Raw genomic sequence first — 6,707 nt, forward strand, 5'->3', positions numbered from 1 at the left:
GAAGATTTATTAAAGATTAGAATAACCACCATGAGAAAAGTACTTTGTAGCTGATCATGGAAAAGCAAATGGGTTGATGACTGACACTGAAGGTTCTGCTGATATTTGAGACCATGACTTTATGATTGTGGAAAAATCAATCTATTCTTTTGGCTCATTTCTACATCATACAGGGAAAGAGGAGATAAACAGTGGCTTTTGGTATGGTTTTCAGATTTTTGCTATGCTTCAAAAGTGGAGAGTGGAAGAAAAAGTGATTCCAGGATGCTGGTGTAGCTCAGTCATGTCATGTCGTAAGTTAGAGCAGAAAGTAGGCTGAATAGAAAGGGAAGAAAATATGGTAGAAGCAGAGAACATGAAAGAAAATAGAGGGGAGATTTCAATGACTTTGAAAATTATATCCAGAAAGACGATGCTCAAGAGAGAACTGTTTGGAGGCAAAGGTGTGGAAATAATTTTGTAGATCTAGATTTTGGAGCTAGATTTTTGAAAATGTGTAAAATGTGGCTGTAGGGAAATGGTCATGGGAGTTGAAGAAATAGAGTAACTATGAAGGAAGGGTTTCAAATAGGTCGTCTACATGACAATAAAATAACTCCAGCCCTAGCAGGTGAGCTGAATAGTGAAGCAGGACAACAGAGGGCCCCAAATTCTATAGTGGTGTAAGCCGGCTAGTAGTAAATTACAGATTCAAGAAAGTGAGAAAATATATGTTAAAAACGTGGAAATTGAAAATAAGCAGGAGAGCGATGTTGAGAAAGTGACGGTGGAGTATCAGAAGAATGCCGATCCCAGCTGTACTCCGTGGTCAGCCAGGGATCAGAAGTGTTTAGCGTCCAGTGCAGAGGGCTTCAGGAAGTGAGCATTCAAAGACTTCCTTTTCTTTTTCCCTTTTCTGTATTCAGAGCAGTGGCCTGCTTTCCTTATTTCTTTTCCAGTCCTTGTAGTTAATTCAATGTTTTGACTTTTTTGGGGGGAGGGGATTAGGTTTATTTATTTATTTTTAATGGAGGTACTGGGGATTGAACTCAAGATTTTATGTATGCTAGGCATGCATTCTACCACTGAGCTATACCCACCCCCTGATTCAATATTTTTCTCTCTCAAAACCCCGACAGTTTTGGCTTTATTCTTTGTTTTAATAAATAAAAACCCTGGGCAGTTTAGAAAGCTCAAAGTTTTGATTAGTACTTAGCATTTAAAGGTTTCTCCTACAGAAATAAGAAGATACGTCAGGTATAAATTGTGTGGAAGTTTATATGTGTTAGTTTATAATATGATTTATGCTAATGAAAGTTTGGACATAATTTAAACACTTAAGTAGTAATACAGGCATATATATAGATTTATAACTGTTTTGTATTAGATGTAATATAAGTTGTGACTTTATGATTTCATATAATATATTTACGAAGTATTTTAGTATAATATAAAATACTTAACTAAAACATTGTATAAAATTGAATGCTACTAACAAAATACTAAAAACAAAATATATTATTCCTGTATGTGATATATATATATATATATAAAAGGAATGAAATGATTGCACCAAAGCTACCAAAGTCATTTTCACTGGATAGTGGAATCATGGACGATACTCTTTTTTCCTATGGACTTTCTCATTTTCCAAAGCACAGATAGATCAAACTGAAAAGGCAAGATGATAAAATTAACCTATCTTTATCAATAATCACATTAAATGCAAATAGTCTAAACATTTCAATTAAAGATAGATACTTTCAGATTGATTAAGAAGTAGAAATCAACTGTATGTTGCCTATGTGTGGTTTAAATATAAAGACAAAAGTAGGTTAAAAGAATTCTTTTCCACACTAAACAAATGAAAGCTAGAATGTTTGTCTTAACATTAATTAAAGTAGACTTCAGGTACTGTTTTTGTAAGTGGAGGTGAAAATATTACCTGTAATGAAGAAATCATTTTGTGATGATAAAAGAGCGCTTCATCAAGAGGATACAATTCTAAATGTTTATAAATGTAATAACAGAGCTTCAAGAGATATGAAGCAACACCTTAGAGAAATGTAAGGGGAAACAGATAAATTCAAAAATTGTGTGAGATTATATAGTCAGTACCTTTTCCTCAGCAATTAGTAGAACAAGTAGGCATAAAATGAATAAGGATGATACAGATGACTTTGAAAATAATATTGATCAATTTGACTTAATTGGTATATACAGAACATGCCACTCAAATCAATATTCCAACAAACAAGTTTATAGAAATTGACAAGCAGATTCTAAAGAACAAACAGAAATGCAAAGGACCTAGACTGACCAAAGCGACAATGAAAAATAAGTACAAAGTTGAAGGGCTAACATGCTTATTTCAGACAAATAAAAAACATACTGTAATTAAGACTGTGGGGTATTGGCATAAATATAGGTAAGTACATTCATGAAATTTAATATAAAGTATAGGAAAAGCTTCCTACATAACTGGACAACTGATTTTGACAAAAGGTACAGAGCCAATTCAGTGGAGAAAGAAGCCTTTTCAAAACTGGTGCTGCAGGAAATAAATATCCATGTGAAACAAAACAAAACAAACAAAAAACACAAACTTTTGATTTTACATCACACCACGTACAAACATCACACTAAACTGGATCATAGAAATAAATGTAAAACCTAAATCTATAAAACTTTTAAAATGAAATATAGGAGAAAGTTTATTTATTTATTTATTCAACTGAGGTCTAATTCACATACAACATATTATTAGTTGCAGGTGTACAGTATAGTTGTTTAATATTTGTATATATTGTGAAATAATTACCACAATAAGTCCAGTTAACATCTATAATTATTCGCAATTATGATTTTTTTTCTTGTGATGAGAACTTTTAAGATCTAATCTCACAGCAACGTTCCAATATATGACACAGTATTATTAACTGTGGTGACCATGTTGTACATTACAACCTTATGACTTACTTATTTTATAACTGGAAGTTTTGTGTTTTGGCCCCCTTCATCCATTTTGTCCACCCTCCAGCTCCTCACCTCTGGCAACTGTCAATCTGTAATCTGTATCTATGAGCTCATTTCAGTTTTTGCTTGTCCATTTTAAAATTCCACATTTAAGTGATATCATACGACATTTTTCTTTCTCTGACTTATATTATTTAGCATAGTGACCTCAAGGTCCACCCATATTGTTGCAAATGCCAAGTTTCCTCCTTTTTCATGCCTGAATAATACTCATGGTGTAAAGTTCTGTGACCTTTCCTTAGGCAACGATTTTGCAGACACAATTGCAAAAGCACCATCCATAAACAACACATGGATAAAATAACTTTATCAAAACTGAGGACATTTGCTTTTCAAGAGATTTTGGTAAGATAAGGATAACCCAATTCACACACTGAGGGAAAATATTTGCAAATCACATATCTAACAAAGATCTTCTGATTAGAATATCTAAAACAACTCTCAAAATTCAATGGCAAGCACAAAAGCCATTTCTAAAAATGGGCAAAGTGTTTAAAGAGAAAAATTCATACACACACAAAAAAATACTGAGGGCAAATTAGAACATGAAGAGATGCTCAACAGCATTAGTGGCTCGAGTAATGACTGGACTTTAAAACCATAATAAGATACTATTACAAACCTATCAGACTATGTGTAATATAGCACAGGGAACTATGTTCAATGGCTTGTAGTAATGTGTAATGAAAAAAAGTATATATGTGTATCTGAATCACTATGCTGTACACCAGAAGCTAATACAAAGTTGTAAATCAACTTCAATTTAAAAAATGGGAAAAAGGAGAAATAAATCCCAGAGATTTCAAAAAAAAGAAGGTCTATAATAAAATTATTTACCAAGAGAGAATGTGGCACCCTCCAACACTCCTCGTAGGGATGTAAAGTGCTAAGAATATGAATCTTCTTTGTGCTTTATTTCTGATAGCCAAAGCTGGATACAGTAACATTGCCCATCCAGAAGCGAATGGATAGACAATTCTATAGCCACACACCAGAATACTGTCAAGTTATAAAACAGTTTGCAGCACTGACTTACATAAAAACAAGGATAAATTTCAAAATAAGTAGACTCAGTGAAAAAGAAAAACAACATATGGAGTGCATACATGTGATTTTCATTAACATAAAATTCTATAAATTGTAAACTAATCTATAGTTAGTTTATCTGGAATGGTATGGGGCAGAGTAGGGTAAGAGGGAGAGATTCTAAGGGGCTTAATAAAACTTTTAAGGCTGATGGATATTTCATTACCCTCATTTTGATGATAGTTAAGTCTATGAAGTATCAAAGCTTATCAAATTGGACATTTTATGTATATCTAGCTAAAACTATGAAGCTTTTTTAAAAAATTAAAATATCAGAGTCATTGAAACAATATGCTACCCAGAAAAAAAAAGTGATTTGTTCTGAATGTAAATTAAAATAAATATGACATAATGATGTATCATTATTATATCAAAAGCAACAAAAATTTCAATTTATATTTTACTATTTTTAAACTTATTGAATGTTTAAGCATCAATATTTGAGAAAATAGCGGGGGAGGGTATAGCTCAAGTGGTAGAGCGCATGCTTAGGAAGCATGAGGTCCTGGGTTCAATCCCCAGTACCTCCTCTAAAAATAAATAAACCTAATTACCTCCCCCCTTGCCAAAATAAAATAATAATACAATAATAAGTAAGTATTTGACAAAATGAAAGATCAGTTGATTGACTTTTATCCAAGCCCAAATGTTTAATTTGACTAAATTAAATTTATCAACTTATTTCAGTTATTTGGTACCACATAGCCACATGTAAAACTAAAATTAAAAAGGCATTTGTACAAAAATAATAAGAGTAGTCACATAAATTTAATATTTTGATTATTAATTAGTTATATCATTTAAGATACTTGCTTTTAACTTACATATTGTACATAAGTATACATAGAAAAAATTTACAAAGTATAAAGAAAAATTGAGACTTCCTGAATCCTATTTCTAGTGAGCATATGATCTATTTACAAAGCAAAGTCATTTACACGTGAAATAGATATTTCAACTGAATAAAGCAAAAATATTTGCAATAATATACTTCAAAGGAAAGAAATATACTTTTTATAGACTAGTTGAGGAAGGAACCCCATTTAGATCATTTATCGAGTATGCATAAGTTAATGGGAAAAGAGGGAATAAGACATCACTCCTTTTGTTAGGAAATAGCATAATAATTCATAGATATGAGCTAGGTCATAACTTACATGACTTCTTTTTATTACATAATAAAATATAAATATCAGTGACATGTAGTAAAATATAAAAAGAGTTCTAATAAATCATATAGATAAAGAATAAATCTAATAAAAATGATTGAGACAAAGATTAGTTTTCAAACATGCAAATGCCAAATAGGATGTTTTGTATTACATGCTTTCATCCGGCAAACAATTTCTTGAATATATTCTAAGAACAGAGTACTTTAGAGGCACCTAGAATATTTTCAGAGATTTAAGAATATAAACAACTGAAGATTCAATTAAGATACTGTATTGAAGTTTGAAGTATGCCAAAGTTCCTGCAAGATACTAGAGGATCATAGGAATTTTTTTTTCTACGAACGGTTTCCTATAACTTCCAATGATTGAGTATATGTTCAGAAATAAGTATATCCAGGCAAATGGCCTGAGGGGCAGGATACAGGATTATGGCTTTCCCTGAGACCAGGGCGAAAAAGAGAGGGGAGACTCTGGAGAACAAAGATAAAGGATTCAGCTGTGGTCCAGCTGAGTTTCAGGTGCTATGGGACTTTAGGGTAAGTACGTGTATTTGATCACATGGTACAGTGAGGTCGGGAGTGCAAGGGAAATTCATGAAGTCATGAGTCATCAACATAGACATTAAAGGAAATCAGGAGACAGTGTGAGCTGGCTCAATAAGATGTGTTAGATTAAGACTAGAAGAACATATAGCACCACCCTGAGAAAAGAAATACAAGATGGAAGACAGCAGGTGGAGATGGCAACAGAGACCGATGGAGGTGCTTAAACAGGGAAGAGGGAACGCATGTTTTGCAAAACACTGCACAACTACAAATTATTTATATATAAACTATGCTACATATACTTTCCAAAGTTAAAAAATCTAATTAAAATGTTTAACTAGTGTATATTTATTTACACAAAAACGAACTTCTACAAATATATTCATGGTACTTGATGCATATGTGCAGAAATACTGAATTTTCTCAGAAAGTAGAACATGTCTATTATTTACAATAAGATTCTTATTCATATTTGTTTTCTACATGATCCTAAACGTAAAATATAATTTTTCAGAGGGAAGAATAAAAAAAGTTTTTCAAAATAAAATAAGCAATACTAGGTTCAATCCATAGTTTTGTTTGTTTGTTTGTTTGTTTTTGAGAAAACTGCAAAGTTTTGGATCTTTGGATCAAGTCACAATTCACTCAGGTGTTTTGGGAGATATAATTAATATTGCATTTGCTTTTTCTATAGTTCTTGATGTTGAATTATAATTATGGTTTCTGTACACTTTACTCGGAAATGTTCTCCAACGACTTAAATATGAAGCTGGTTTTTAGAAGAGAACTGAATTGCCCTGAACACTCCACACACTCATTTGTCCAGCAGGGATTTTAATATAAGGGTGCTCACACGATAATTATCATCTGCTTCCTATTGGCAGCTGAC

The 6,707-nt window shown here is 32.2% G+C and overlaps 1 non-coding gene across 1 annotated transcript; it reads left to right on the forward strand.

Moving 5' to 3' along the window:
• The first annotated feature begins 4,557 nt into the window (after positions 1–4,557).
• On the forward strand, positions 4,558–4,631 carry TRNAP-AGG (transfer RNA proline (anticodon AGG)). The gene has a single exon. It is a non-coding gene; the product is annotated as a tRNA-Pro (tRNA).
• Positions 4,632–6,707: the final 2,076 nt, after the last annotated feature.

The sequence above is a fragment of the Camelus bactrianus genome, chromosome 8 (genome assembly GCF_048773025.1).
Source record: "Camelus bactrianus isolate YW-2024 breed Bactrian camel chromosome 8, ASM4877302v1, whole genome shotgun sequence".
NCBI classification, from domain to species: Eukaryota; Metazoa; Chordata; class Mammalia; order Artiodactyla; family Camelidae; genus Camelus; species Camelus bactrianus.